At 38.3% G+C, this 17,500-nt stretch overlaps 1 protein-coding gene across 4 annotated transcripts in view; it reads left to right on the top strand.

Moving 5' to 3' along the window:
- LOC122253784 (motile sperm domain-containing protein 2) overlaps positions 1–17,500 on the top strand; it is a 42,381-nt gene that overhangs the window by 7,024 nt on the left and 17,857 nt on the right. The window contains exon 1 of one of the 4 annotated variants that reach the window (XM_043017082.2): positions 6,931–7,069. The exons of 2 other annotated variants lie outside the window; for them this stretch is intronic. The gene's annotated coding sequence lies outside the window, so the exon portion shown is untranslated. One more of the 4 variants, XM_043017081.2, reaches the window with a different exon arrangement.

Below are 17,500 nucleotides of genomic sequence, written 5' to 3'. Positions count from 1 at the left end.
TCTCCCTTCTTTCTCTCTCTCTATCTCTCTCTCCTCTCTTTGTCTTTCTTTCTCTTTTCTCCCCTCTCTCCTCTCTCTCTCTCTTCTCTCTCTCTCTCTCTCCTCTCTCTCCTCTCTCCTCTCTTCTTTCCTCTCCTCTCTTCTCTCTCTCTCTCTCTCCTTCTCCTCTCTCTCTCTCTCTTTGTCTCTCTCTCTCAGCCCATCTCTCTCTCTCTCTCTCTCTCGCTTGCTATCTCTCTCTCCTCTCTCTCGCGCCCCGCGCACCTCTCTCTCCTCTCTCTCTCTCTCTCTCTCTCTATATATATATATTTATATATATATTTTAATAAATATATATATATATTTTATTATATATATATATTGTTATATATATATATTTGTTTTTGTTTTTGTTTTGTTGTTTTTTTTTTTTTTTTTCTCTTCTCTCGCTCAATGTTTGTGTTTTATATATTTAGATTTTTTGGGTGATGGGTTTGGTTTGTTGGGGGCCTCTTCTCGTTCTCCTCTCCTCACCCTCTCTTGGCCTTCTCTCAGCATTTTCGCTCTCACCCGGCGCCTCATCTGGCGACGCGGGGGTAGAGCGCTTCCCGTTCTCTTTCCCTCCGTGTCGCTTCAAGACTGAATCATTAAAAAATACCCTTTCTTACGAAGTAACTAAAGTGACAATATTTGGTTGATTTCCCTATCCATTTTTTGTATCTATTACTTCGTGTATTCATTACTCCTTATATTCACTGTTGCATTTACTCTTTTGGTATCAATTCGGTTGCGCTTTATGATAAATATTGTGTTTGTTGACTTACATGAATTATTACAGACCATGCAAGTTCTGGTTAAATTTTAACGAGACTTTACCTGAGGGTTGGTAAATGATAATGATAATAACAACAACAATGTTTGTAATGAAAATGATGATAATGATGAGAACAATGATGAAAATACTAATTATGATGAGAACAATGATGAAAATACTAATTATGACAATAATAATGATAACACAATATGATTGATAAGGTGATGACAACGACAACATCAGTGAATGATAATTGTGATAATATCTCTATTAATAACATTCCTATCAACAACAACCAACAATAATAGTAAATAAATGAAAAAATAAAAAAAAAATAGACGAATAACAGGCATCCATTCAAGGCATTTCCTGATACTACTTCGAAGACTGGCTTAAACCCTGGTAAAACTTCAGTGTGTTAACGGACTTTTCAGAACTCAGACTCCACTAACTTTCCTTCCCCTGGCTTAACCATCTCAAGCCGTGATATAAAAACTGTAATTACCAGCATACGAAATATTAAATAATAGACGAATAACAGGCATCCATTTATGCCTCCTAATTCCACCACATAACAAATATTAAATAGATACTAGCATTTCATCCTTTTGTTTACATTTCGTTTCGTTTTTCCATCTCCTTTGGAAATTCGTTACGTCTGGTCCATGCGGTGCTGACACACACGACTCACACTCATACATAGCCTCCTCACACCACACACACTACACATTGTGACACACACACACACACACATCCTCAACAAACACATTCAACAACGCACACCTCACTAAACACGCGCGAACATACACACACACACTTCACACACGCACACTCCTACAATACAGTCTCCACATACACACAATACCTCACCTACACACACACATCAAACAAACACACACACATACACGCACACACACACACACACACACGCACACACAAACAAACAAACACATATAGACAAACACACAAACAAACACACACACACAGCCTCTCATACACACACGCACACAACCAAAACACGATCCCTCCATTGTGTATTGATAATGGATGACCACTCATGAACAATGAACTTTGTCAATATCAAGTCCTGTCGCCAAGGCCGCCCACCCGGATGCAAGACCACCGGAAGACTAGACAAGCCGCGAACTTTGTTTTCTTCTATTACGTCTATTGCAACTTTTGTGTTTGTTCAATATATATATATATAAATATATATATATATATATATAATATATAAATATACATATAAAAATTTAATATATATATATATATATATATATATAATATATATATATATATATATATATATTTATATATATAACTGCGGATTTGTTTATGGGACTTCTTTTTCTGTTATTCTGCTTAAACCCGGTATTGTCTTTCTGTCTGTATTTGTCCCTTGTCGTCAATTTGTTCTGGTTTTTTCTCGGTCTCTGTCTCTCTCTGTCTGCACATCCTCCACTCTCTCTTTCTCTCATCTCTCTCTTCTCTCCTCTCTCCTCCTTCTGTCCTCTCTCTCTCTCTCTCCTCTCTCTCATCGTCTCTCTCTCTCGACCTCCTCCCCTCGTCTCGGCTCTCTATCCTCTTCCGGCCTCAAACTCCCTCCCATACTCTCTCTCTCTTCCTCATCTCCGTCATCTCTCATCTCTCTCTCCTCTCTCTCCCTCTCCTCCTCTCCTCCTCTCTCTCTCTCTTCTCTCTCTCTCTCTCACTCTCTCGCCTCTCTCTCCGTTTCACCTCTCTCTCTCTCTTCACTCTCTCATCTCTCTCTCTCGTCCCCTCTCTCTCCTCCCCTTCTTCCCATCCTCTCTCTCCGACTCTTCCTCACGCGCTCCCTCCTTCTCATCCTCGTCCTATCTCTCGCTCTCTCTCATCATCCTCTCATCTCTCTCTCCTCTCTTCTCCATCTCCTTCTCTCATCTCGCTCTCCCGCTCTCTCGTCGCTCTCTCTCCTCCCCCCCCTCTCTCTCTCTCTCTGTCTCTCTCTCTGTCTCTTCTCTCCTCGTCTCTCTCTTCTCTCGCTCGTCTCTCTCTTCGCTCTCGCTCTCCCTCTCTCCTTGCCCCTACTTCTCACCACTCTCGTCTCGCTCCATCTCTCCTCTCTCTCTCTGCTCATCTCCTCTCTCTCTCTTTCTCTCTTCCTCCTTCCCTCTTCTCTCTGGGCCTCTCTCTCTCGTCCCAAATCTCTCTCCTCTCTCCTCCTCCTCCGTCGGTGTCTCTCCTCATCTCCCGCTCGCCGCTTCTCTCTCTCTCTCTCTCTCTCTCTCTCTCTCTACATCTGTGTGTATGTGTGTGTGTGTGTCCTGGTCAGCTCTCTCTGCGTTTTGAAGTTTGCCTCAGGAGATAAAAAAAAACAGTAAGACGAGTATCAAGATGGAAAAAAAACTGAAGAAATGCGATAAGATGGATAAAAAAAATGAGGCACGTGTGTTTGTGCGTGTCTCTCTCTGCCTCTGAGGGTTAGTCAGTCTTTCTCTTTCTCTCTCTCTGTTTATCACCCTCTCTCTCTCTCTTGCTTTCTCTCTCTCTCTCTCTTTCTTGCTTTCTCTCTCTCTCTCTCTCTCTCTCTCCGTTCTGCCTCTCTCCTCTCTCTGGGTGAAAAGAGGCTCGTGGTTCCATCACCCCACTCCTCACCACTCTCCTCCTCGCCCTCGCTCCCTTCTCTCCTGCATCCACGCTGCTCGCTGAGGGCTCTCTCTCTCTCTCTCTCTCTTTCTTGCTCTCTCTCTCTCTCTCTTTCTGGCTTTCTCTCTCTCCCGCTTGCTTTATCTCTCTCTCTCTCTCTTTCTCTCTCTCTCTCTCTCTCTCTCACACACACACACACACACACTCTCTCACTCTCCTTCTCTCTCTCTCACTCTCCTCCCCCCCCTTCCCCCCCCCCCCCCCCCCCCCCCCCCCCCCCCCCCCCCCCCCCCCCCCCCCCCTCCTCTCTCTCTCTCTCTCTCTCTCTCTCTCTCTCTCTCTCTCTCTCTCTCTCTCTCTCCTTCTCTCTCTCTCTCTCTCACTCTCCTTCTCTCTCTCTTTCCCTCTCTCTGTATGTGTATATGTATATTTGCGTGTATGCTGCATGTATTCAGCAGGTCCTTGCACGGAGTCTGTAAAAGAAGGACGCTAAAAAAAGAAAGAAGAAACTGAGCATTGCGTTTTGCATTTTGATTCTTCCTAAATGTGGGGGTCAGGCACTGGACACACATACATACATATATCTGTATCCATATCTAACCACACACACACACACACACACACACACACACACACACACACATACACATACACACACACGCACACACACATACACACACACACGCACGCACACACACACACACACACACACACATATATACATACACACACACACGCACACACACGCACGCACACATACACACACACATATATATGTATATATATATATATATATATATATATATATATATATATATATTAATACGTATATTAATATATTTATATGTATATATGCATTGTGACCCATGTGTGTGATATTACTGATTCCTATATACATGGAAGTATAAAAAAAAAATATATACAAACACAATACCGCACACACAGATGAAAAACAAACAAACAAACAAACAAACAAACAAACAAACTCAAGCCAAGTAGGAACGAGACAAAAAAACGAGACAAAAATCGTGACGCAACGACCCCTTCAAGATTAAAACGGACCCATTAAAATTAAAATGGAGCCATTTTGATTTCTTCCCCCGATGAGGAATCTAAGAAGGGTTGTACTATGGTTGTGTTTTATCACGGAAGCTTATAGTTTCCAGAATATTCCTTTTCCAATAGATTTTGGTGGAATAAGTTGCTCTTCTGGAAGCGAAACTGAAGTGAGACTCGAGAGGAAGTGCCTCATTAGGGAAGCCGCCCGCTGCTCTTTCTTCTGTTTATTTTCTTTTCAGCCTCCTGCCCATCCTTTTTTGGTTGTATTTTTTCTGTCTTCCTCTGCCTGTCTCTATCTGTCTTTCTCTCTCTCTCTCTCTCTCCATCCCTCCTTCTCTCCCTCGCACTACATCCCTCCCTCGACCTCTCTCCCTCCATCCTTCCCTCTCTCTCTCTCTCCATCCCTCCTTCTCTCCATCCTTCCCTCTCTCTCTCTCTCTATATATATATATATATACATATTTATATATAAATATATATAAATAATTTATATATATAGTATATATATAACATTTATATATATATATATATATATATATATATAGATATATATATATATCCCTCCTATCTATTGAATATTATATATACATATATATATATGTATATATATATATATATTTATATATATATATAAGTATATATATACATATATATAGATATTATAAATATATAGATATTGTTATGTAGTTATTTTATATATATATATATATGTATATCCCTCCACCTCTCTCTCTCCATCCCTCCTTCTCTCCCTCTCCATCCCTCCTTCTCTGCATCTCCCTCCCTCCTTCTCTCTCTCTCTCTCCATCCCTCCTTCTCTCCCTCCCTCCCTCCCTCTTTCTCTCTCTTTCTCCCCCTCCCTCCTTCCTTCCCTCTCTCCCTCCCTCATTCCTTCTCTCCCTCTCCCTCCACCCCACACCTTCCCTCTCCCTCGTCCTCCATTCTCATCCTCCCTTTCCCTCGCTCTTTCCTCGTCTCCATCCTCCCCCTCTCCCTCCCTCTCCACCCCTCCTTCTCTCCCTCTCCCTCCATCCCTCCTTCCCTCTCCCTCCATCCCTCCTTCCCTCCACCCCTCCTTCTCTCCCTCCATCCCTCCCACAATGAAAATCCCGAGAAACCGTCACCGTAACACACAACCACATAACCACTAAATAATTCCACATTTCTCTCCCGCGTTGCCAGCTGTCCCCCCCACCCCCCCGCCCCCACCCCTCCTTCTCAGCTTTCCTCGATGGTTCTCCCTTAACAGTGCAAATGCGAGCCTCTTTAATCACCTCTCTTGCCCCGTAGGAGTTTGGCATTAAGTGTAGAGTGTAGATGTATTGTGGTAAATACGGATATGAAAAAATGAGTTACTCGAGTTACTTGACTGGTTCCTTCGGGATGTGTTTTTAGGTACTAACTTTTTTTTTTTTTTTTTTTTTTTTGAGGTTGGTAATTGGTTCGGTTTCCTCGGTGGGTTATCTTCACCGTAATCAGTTTCTTGGGATTGTCATGGTATATGTTGATAAGATGTCGCTTATATACTTGTATTTGTGATATTCCGTCTTCAGAGGATATTTACCTGATTGAACTCCTCGAAGGGGTTACATGTTTTACTTTTCCTCCCTGATTTCCACTTGCCGTCTCTCTCTCTCTCTCTCTCTCTCTCTCTTTCTCTCTTTCTCTGTAAGTGTGTGTGTGTGTGTGTGTGTGTGTGTGTGTGTGTGTGTGTGTGTGTGTGTGTGTGTGTGTGTGTGTGTGTGTGTGTGTGTGTGTGTGTGTGTGTGTGTGTGTGTGTGCGTGTGTGTGTGTGTGTTACATGTACATGCATAGTAAAGTCAATGTTTTCCCAATACCGACAAAGGACGCATCCCCCTTCACTCCCCCCCCACCCCCCCCACACACACATATACACACGCCATTGATCTACGATATCTGTCTCCCGCTCACATATACTTTAATTACTAGCAGTGGCCTCCAGACTGGGCAGAAAGCCAATCACAGTTTAAGATAATGGGGTGGCGGCACCTGGGGTTGCCTATCAGACCCCCCCCCCCAATCCAACCTCGAGACACACCCCTGCACGCACACACTCACTCAGTAAGGCCAGTGTGCTTCAGAAACACACAGACACACACACGTGCTCACACATACACGCACACGCGCACGAACACGCACACACATACACACACACAGACACAGACACACAGACAAAACACTCCACCCCTAAAATACATCTCTATAAATACGCAAAGCCCAAAATAAAAAGAAATAAAAAAAAGGAAAGGGAAAACTCCCCAACACAATAATACACAAATAAGCACAACAGCATGATAGAACGATAATAATAATAATAATAATAAAAAGATCCTCGAAGCACCAATACAGACAATAACCGAACGAATATAAAGCCAAAGAACGAAAAACAACAACAATAAAGACGAAAATAAGAATCCGCGAAATCTGAATCCACTTTAGGCAGGTTCTCGCCATCAGCTGATCCGAAGCGGCGTTGGAGGGCAAGGGAAGGAGACTCTACCCTTCGCTCTGATTTTTCTTCCTTTATCACTAGACCGATTAGATATATAAGCGCCTCGTTATCTCGGAAAGGTTAGTGAAGATATCGTCCGTTCAGGGTCGGTCGTAATACCGACTTAGGTTGAAAAATGAATTAATCGCGAGGCTGTGAAAGCCGTATGGCGGTGTGACAGAGTGCGGACGGGAAGGTTTTATCTGCTTTATAATTTAGATTTTCCCGTTGAAGGTAAGTTTTTCTCTTGGGGTGGTTGTCCTAGGGGTTCAGAGAGTTCTTTTCACGTTTTGGAAATCCACATTTGAAGGTATTTGAGAACGTATTTCGTCTTGAAATTAGGGAGTTACGTTCGCGTTTCTTGGCGTTCTGTGAGATTGGATTATTAACATTTTATCGGGATATTGACCTAAACTTTTCTTGTCTTCCTGCAATAAATGGGCGTAGCAGCTTATTAGTAGTGCCCCTTGCCTTCCCCCAGTTCAAATTCTGTTCACCACGCCTGTTGTCATGTACAATTAGTGGTTGCGTTGCCTGTTCTTCATTCAAATAGTGTTCACCTCGCTTCTGTATTCTCGTTAGTGTTCTTCTTATGTTCAAATGGCCTCCACCTCATCTATTGATTAGGTAGTGTTCACCTCACTCGATTATGTTAGATAATGTTCTTATCATGTTCAAATAGTGTTCACCTCACTCGATTATGTTAGATAATGTTCTTATCATGTTCAAATAGTGTTCACCTTAACTATCTCCTTAATGATAATGCTTACCTTGACTCTAGCTTGTTTGATAATGTTTTTCTTCTGCTTAAATGGTGTTCTCAATGTATGTTATTGGTCATATAACATTCACCTCACATCAGCAGGCTTAATAATGTCCAAACCATGTTCAGGTAATGTTCACATCACCTGTTCTCATGTAGAATCATCATCTCACTCTAGCATACTCATCATACTAGTTATATGACTCAAACAAACATATTCCCCTCACTATGCTGTTGCTATTCACTCTCCTTATTTTTGCTCAGATTATGTTCTAGTCTTTTCTTTCTTTCCTTTCTTTAGTTGGTTTTGACTTCTTTTGAAGTGCTTGGTAATTCATGCATGATTTTTTACCCCTTTTTTTTATCCTCTTTGCATGACTCTTGGGTTTCAAGATTATGCAATTCTTCTGAGCTATTTTTTGATGTCAAATATGACATTGAAACACATCCTACTGCTTAACAGTTTATTCATTTGTTGTTCTGTTCTTTCTCTCCTCTCTCTCTCTCTCTCTCTCTCTCTCTCTCTCTCTCTCTCTCTCTCTCTCTCTCTCTCTCTCTCTCTCTCTCTCTCTCTCTCTCTCTCTCTCTCTCTCTCTCTCTCTCTCCCTCTCTCTCTCTCCCTCTCTCTCCCTCTCTCTCTCTCCCTATCTCTCCCTATCTCTCCCTCTCTCCCTCTCACTCCCTCCCTCTTTATTTCTCTCTCACTCTTTCCCTCATTCCCTCTTTCTCTCTCTCACTCTTCTTCTCCCTCCCTCCCTCTCTCCCTCCCTCTCTCCCTCTTCTTCTCCCTCTCCCTCCTCCTTTCCTACTCTCTCTCCTTTCCTCCCTATCCCTCTCTCTATCTCTCTCTCTTTCTTTTTCTCTCTTTATTTCTCTCTCTCTCTCTCTCTCTCTCTTTCTTTCTCTTTCTCTCTCTCTTTCTTTCTCTCTCTCTTTCTCTCTCTTTCTCTCTCTTTGCCCCCCCCCCTCTCTCTTTCTCTTTCTCTTCCTCTTTCTCTTTCTCTTTCTCTTTCTTCTCTCCTCCCTCTTTTCTCTCTCTCTTCTCTCTCTCTCTTTTTCCTCTCTCTCTCTCTCTCTCTCTCTCTCTCTCTCCCCGCTCTCTCCTCTCCTCTCTCGTCTTCTCCCCTCTGTCTCCTCTCTAGATATTTTACCTCCCTCTTCTCTCTTCTCCCCTCTCTCTCTCTCCCCTAGTTTCCTCTCTCCCTCTCTCATCTCCCTCACCCTCTCTTCCTCCCTCTCCTCCCGTCTCATCTCCTCTCTCTCCTCCCTCTCTATCTTCTCTCCTCCCTCTCTCTCCCTCCTCTCTCCCTCCCTCTCTCTCCCCCTCTCTCTCTCTCCCCCCCTCTCTCTCTCCTCTCTTCCCTCTCTCTCCTCTCTCCTCTCTCTCTCCTCTCTCTCTCTCTCTCTCGTCTGTCATCGCCTCTCTTCTCTCTCTCATCTCTCTCTCTCTCTCCCTCCCTCCTCTCCTCTCTCTCTCTTTCATTCTCCCTCTCCCACCCTCTCCCTCTTTCTCCTCTTCCCCCCATCTCTCCCCCCTCTCTCCCTTCTCTCCCTCTCTCTCCTCCCCCCTCTCTCCCTTCTCTCCCTTTTCTCCCTCTCTCTCCTTCCCCCCTCTCTCTCTCCCTTCTCTCCCTCTCTCTCCTCCCTCTCCTCCCTCTCTCTCTCTCTCTCTCTCTCTCTCTCTCTCTCCTTCTCTCTCTCTCTTCTCCCTTCTCTCTCTCTCTCCCTCTCCTCCCTCTCTCTCTCTCTCCCTCTCCTTTCTCTCCCTCTCTCCTCCCCTCTCTCCTCTCCCACCTGCCACATCCTCTCTCTCTCTTCTCTCTCTCTCTCTCAACCCGTCTCTCTTCCTCCTCCTCTCTCTCTCTCTCTCTCCTCTCTCTCTCTCTCTCCTCTCTCTCTCTCCCCCTCCCTCCTCTCTCTCCTCTCTCCCTCCCTCTCTCTCCTCCCCCCTCTCTCCCTTCTCTCCCTCTCTTCTCTCTCTCCTCTCCTTTTCTCTCTCCTCCCTCTCCTCTCTTCTTCACTACCTCTCTCCTCTCTCCTCCCTCTCTCTCCTCTCCCTCCTCTTCCTACTCCTCTCTCCTCCTCACTCTCGCTCCTCCCTCTCTCCTCTCTCCCCTCCCCCTCTCCTCTCGATCCTCTCTCTCTCCTCTCGTCTTTCTCTCTCTCCCTCTATCGCTCTCTCTCTCTCGCGCGATCTCTCATCTCTCCACCTCCCTCTCCTCGTCTCTCTCTCTTACCTCTCCTTCCACCTCTCTCAATCTCATCTCTCTCTCTCGCTCTCTCTCTCGCCGCTCCCGATCTACACTCTCTAATCACTCTTCCCCCCCCCGATCTCTCTTCTCCGCACTCTCTAGCTCTCCTACTCTCCTCCAGCTCTCTCATATCTCTCTCCGCCCCCTCTGCCTCTCTCTCTATCTCTCCCAAAAACCTCTCTCACTCCTCCCCCCTCTCCTACTCTCTCTCTCTCCTCTCTCCAAAATCTCCTCTCTCTCGCTCGCTCTCTCCCTCTCCGCCCTCTTCTCTCTCTCTCTAGCTCTCCCCCTTTCCTCTCTCTTCCCCCCCTCTCTCTCCCTCTCTCTCTCTCCTCCTCCCTCTCTTCCCTCGCTCTCTCTCTCTCTCTCTCTCTCTCAATCTCCTCTCTCTCTCTGAACCCCTTCCATCCGACCAACCACACTTTCTCTCTCTCATCTCTCCTCTCTCTTCCCCCCTCTCTCTCTCAAGCTCACCTCTCTCTCTCTCTCGCTCTCTCTCGTCACTCTCTCATCTCTCCTCGCTCCTACTCTCTCTCTCCAATCGCTCTCTCATACCTCCCTCTCCTCCCACTCCCTCTCCCTTTCCCCTCCCTCTCTCTCTCTCATCTCTCTCTCCCACCTCTCTCACCTCTCTCTCTCCCGCCCTCTCTCTCGCCTCCCTCTCTCAGCTCTCCTCTCTCCGCACTCTCCTTCTCTCCGCTCTCGCACTCGTCCTCCCATCTCTCTCTCTCTCTCCCGTCTCTCCCTCTCTCTCTCCCTCTCTCTCTCTCTCCTCCTCTCTCCTCTCCCTCTCTCTCTCTCTCCACTCATTGGTCCTCTCTCAGTCTCCTCCTCTCCTTCGCGCATAATCTCTCTCTATCTCTTCCATCTGCCTGCCCCCTCCCTCGCACTTCCCCCCCTCTTCTCCTCTGTTTCTCTCTCTCTCTCTCTCGCTTTCCTCCATCTCTTTCTCGTTCTCTCTCTCTCTCCCTCTCTCTTTTTCCTCTCTCTTCTCTCCTCTCCCGCTCCCACGCGCTCTCTTTCAGTATCCCTCTCTCTCTTTCTTTCTCCCTCCCCCCCCCCTCCCTCTCATCACTCTCTCTCCTCCCCCCCTCTCCTCTCTCTCTCCTCTCTCTCTCTCTCCTCCTCCTCTTGCTCGCCTCTCTCTCTTCGGTCTCTCTCTCTCTCTCTCTCTCTCTCTCTCTCTCACTCTTTCTCTCTTTCTCTTTATCTTTTTCATTCTCTCCTCTCCCCTCCCCCCCTCTCTCTCCTCTCTCCCCTCTCCCCTCTCCCCTCTCCCCTTCTTCCCCTCACTCTCATCTCACTCTCCTCTGCCCTGCCCCTCCCTTCCCTTTCTCCCTCCTTCCATCCATCCATCCTCTTTCTCTCCCCATCTTTCTCTTCACGCTCCCTTTTATCCCTCCCATCCTTCCTTATACATACACAAATGCTGTTCACACATACATATATACATTTTGTATATACTTATAATCTGTATACACAAACATACATATAATTACATATACCTACTAGATGCACAGTCAGATACATTCATAATGTGATTTTGTTTTTTCTGTATCTTATCATCACACTAATAAGTCATCAGTATCCTGTTATCACCTCAGCATCTGCAGTTAGGTATCTTATATTACAATAATTTCAAGGAGTGTTACAAGGAGCTTGTTTTTTTCTTGTTTTACGACTTATTTGTTTTTTTATGAATTCCATGCCTGCTGTTTTTATATTGTTCATTATAGTATGAGCCTGAATTTGATCAGAATTTGAATAAGAGGCAAATAAGGTAACGAGTTTGAATTTGGATGGACTCGAAAAAAAAGAAGAAAAAGAAGACAGTGAGGAATAGCGATAGATTTTTATTTTTCTAGATTGCTTTTTCTTCTTCTTCTTTTTCTTCTTCTTCCACACATGCACACGCACACACACATGCACACACACACACGTATATAGTTTCGGAAAACAGGTTCTCTAGACGTAAAGAATGTTATTGAAGAAATAACGGTTATGGGGCTGCCTCCTTACAGTACCATCGTGTCAGTTACTGTAATAAAAAGCATATGACGAAGCAGTGCATTTCCTCGACACCCTTGAGCGTCTTGCCTCTAGTGTCTGGAGTTTATTGACTATGCATCTCGAAGCATAAGAAGCCAACAGAATGCCAGTCTTGAGAGGTTTACCCTGATGGTTGACTTGTGCCAAGTTTATTTTTATTATTAATTTTTTTTATGCATTTTTAAAAAATATTTATAATTTTATGTTCTGTCCCACAATTCTTTTTTTTCTTGTTCTTTTTTTTGCTTCTCATTTCTCCTTATTTCTTCTCTCCTCACTTCACTTCACTTCACTTTACTTCCCATGTATATATATATTTATATATATATATATATAAATAATATATATATATATATAATATATATATATATTATATATGTATTATGTATAGATGTATATATATAATATATATATATAAATATATATATATATATATATATATATATATATATATATAATATATGTGTGTGTGGTTGTTGGTGTTGTGTGGTTGTGTGAGTAATATGGTATATATAAGTAATTTATATATATATATTTATATGTACATATATGTATATATATACATATATATTACATTGTATATAAACATATATATATATATATATATAATAATATATATATTTTATATATATTATATATATATACCATATAGATAAGATAGATAGATATAGATCTTTTATTTTTGTATATATATAAACATATTATTAATATATATATATATATATATATATATATATATATATATATAGAATATATATAAATTATATATAATGCATACATATATATATATAATATAAATAACATACATAAATATACTTAACATTTATACATAATAATATATATATATATATATATATATTATAATATTTACATATATATGTATATATATAATAATATATATATACATATGTTATGTATATGTAGTTTATAATGTATATATCTATGTATATAACTATGTCCCTGTATATATATGTAAATGTATATAATATCGTGTGTATAAATAAATGTGTATATATATATATATATATATAATATATATAATATATATTATATGTAATATATTGATATGTATATATAAATATATGTATATATATATAACGATATGTATATAGATGTATATGGAATATAATCTACTATTTAAATATAAACTTAATGTATATATATATTCATATATATACATACAAATATAAATGTAAATATATATATATATAATATTTATATATATATATATAAATATTAATATATATATATAATATATTTAACGAATGAATATAATATAGTGTGCTTATGAAAATATACATTTTACTTATATATAGATATAAAGTTGATAAACAAGTCCAAAGAACTTACACGGAAAGTTAGATATAATATGATGGGTCAAACTAATGGGAAAGACTAAAAAAACTAAGACTGTACTCACTACAAAGGCGAAGAAGAGATACTCCATCATTATATATGTGTGAAATTTATTGAAAACTACACCAAATCCAAGACCTGTTGGAAGGAGGGGGAATTCAGGTAATACATTCCCCCCAGCAGGAATAACAGGCATCGCATAGGGATAAGTGCCAAACAATGCCTGTTAAAAAAATGCAAAAACAAAGTTTCCTATAAACGACCTAAATTGTTTAATACAACCGAAGGATATAGAAACTAAATCAGTGTATGTTGAAGTGTTTTTAAAGAAACTAGATAAATGGCTACACTCAATACCAGATGAACCACCAACATGTGGTAGTGAAAGAAAGTGGGCTGAATCAAATTCCATCCCCATAAAATCAGTTGCTTGCAACTGACAAAAAAAAAACGGCGTCCCCCAGGATGGCCCTGGCCATGAGCTAATAAACAAGCTCAAGCTGTAACTACCACCAGTAACCAATTAAGTAAAGTAAGTATATAATATATATAATAAATATAATATAAATATATATAAAATATATAAATATATAAATGTGTATATAATATAAGTATAAATATACATATATATATAGTAGTATATATAATATAATTATTATATCTATAAATACTATAGTATATATATATATGTGTATATGCTGTATATGTAAATATATATAAAAGTATAATAAACATATATACATAAATATATATATATATCTTTATAATATCTATATATAATATAGATATATGTATATATATGTATATATATGTGTATAATTTATAAATATATATATATGAATAAATGTAATGTTTATATATATATGATAGTAAATATATATAAACATTTACATTATATATATACATATATACATATATATATATGTAAATACATATATGCATATATATATATATATATAATAATATATAATATGTATGTATATAAAGATTAAATAAATAAGTTATATAAATATTATATATAATTATATTTATATATGTATAAAAATATTATATAATAATATATTATATATATGTAAATATAATATTATAGATATGTAATAAAAATATTATATATATATTTAAATAATTTATATTTATATTATAGAATTCATATATACATATACATATAAATTTGAATATATATATATATATATAAATATAAATTAATATATATTATATAATATTATATATATAATATATGCGTTTTAATATATATATATTATATATAATATATTATATATAATAATATATATGTATGTGTTTTAATATATATATATATAGTCTAATAATATATATATTATATATATATATGATATATATATGTATGTGTTTATATATAAATATACTATATATATCTATATATATATATAGTATATCTAATATGTATATATATAATTATATAATAAAAAGTTATATATATAATATATATTATAATATGTAAATATATGTATATATATATATATATATAAAATATAGATATATATATGTATATATATGTATAGGATAAGGGGGTAATATATATATTAATATATGTATATATTAAATATATATAGATATTTATTATATATATATATAATGTGTATATAATATAATATATATATATTTATATATATATATATATATATTTATATGTATAATATATAATGTGTATATAATATTTATATATATATGTATATATATATTATATATTTATATATATAGATATATAATATATATATATATATATATATTATATATATATATATATTTATATATATATGTATATATATTATATAAATATATATATAATATATATATATATATTATATATATATAAATATATATATATATATATATAAATATATATATTATATATTAAAATATATATATCATATATATCAATATAGTATATACACAATATATATATAATATGTATATAGATGTGATTATATAAATATATAAATCTATATATATATATCTATATATACATAACTAAATAAAACTATCTCTATATATTATATCTATCGAATCACCAATATAACACTCAAAAACTATATATATATATAATATAAATAAATACAATATCTCTATATATAAAAAATAAACAGATATATAATATATATATATATATAAATATTAATAAATGCTTCTTATATATAAGGATATATGTATAAAAACCTGTATAACAATTACTATATTAAAAAGTCTGTATATCTATACATTACACAATATATACATATCTATACACATAAAAATATAACATCAAAATCCCATACAAATCATAACATACAAAATACATATATATAATACAAAACAAAAAAACATATATATATTATAAATTTAAATATTTAACAATGTACACATAAATGTATCTATGGTCAATATATATATGTACAAATGCATTAATCAGTATCTATATATGTCTACCTAAAAGAAAATCTGTATAACAATGTCACTAAATCAACAATAATGTATAAAAAAAAGTAAATTAAATATAACCATACAAACCATATCTAAACCAAACCATTATATCTATATATAGATCTATATATATAACTAATATATATCTCACATCAACAAAATTTCTAAGAACATACATCTCATCCATCTATTCCACTCACAAACTATAAATCAAAACTAACTATCAAAATACCTGTATTATACAATCACTAACAAAATATCTATATAAAAATAAACCTCTAACTGAATAACACAAAAACACAATCTATAACAATACTTAACAAAATCTCATTAAAAATGACACACACTGTATCACACTCTAAATCCCACACACTGAACAAATTAAATACAGAAACACACACACACAGACAAACACAAAGACACACACACTCACACCAACACACATACTCAGTACACACATTAAAAAAAAAATCAAGACACACCACTAGACCACTCACACAACCCAAAACTTTCACAGACAAACAGACAGACACAGCCACACATACATACACACACACACACATACACACACACACCCACACACTATGACACCAGAACACACATAACATACACACACTCACACACACCCAAAATAACAGACCACAGACACACACCCAGAAACAAATCACACAAACACACCACTCATCACTCACACACTCACACACTACTCACACATACACAGACACATACTCACTCCCATACACAAACACTCACACACACCACCTCACACACACTCCACACACACACACACACCACCTTACACATCACACACCCAGACCCCAAAACTCACTCACCACAACCACACTCACACACACCACTCCGACAATCACACACACATACCACTAACCTGAAACACACACCACCCTCACACACACCCACACCCACACCCACACACCCCAACACACGCACACCCACACACACACACACACACACACTCACACACACACTCTAACTAATACACACACACACACAACACACACACGTAATATACCCCCCCATCACACAACCCACACCCATATATCCACAGTAGATTAGTCCAAACCACACACACACACACTCACATATATATATACAGACACATACACACACACCACACTCACACACACGACGAGCCACACAAAACACACGCTCACACACACATACACGCTCACACACATACACACATACTACACACACAATACACACATACTACACACATACACATATACACAAACATACACACACCACACACATACACACACATACACACACTGCACTCAAATATACACACATACACACACACATACACAACACGTACACCCATTCACGACACATACACTACACTACACACACACATATACACTCACCCACATACACACACACATGCACACACCCACACACATACACACACACACACACAACACACACAACACACAAACACACACACCACACACACACACACTACACACACACATACACACACTCACACATTCACACACACAAGAACCATACACACACACAAACATACACACCACACACATACCACACACACACACATACACACACACATACACACACACACACACACATCACACACACACACACCACACATAAACACACACATACACACACAC

The sequence above is a fragment of the Penaeus japonicus genome, unplaced genomic scaffold, assembly GCF_977035675.1.
Source record: "Penaeus japonicus unplaced genomic scaffold, GWHDUDI00000001_assembly GWHDUDI00000024, whole genome shotgun sequence".
Lineage (NCBI taxonomy): Eukaryota > Metazoa > Arthropoda > Malacostraca > Decapoda > Penaeidae > Penaeus > Penaeus japonicus.
Note: the sequence above shows the minus strand (reverse complement) of the source record. Positions and strands in the feature narration are given on the sequence as shown.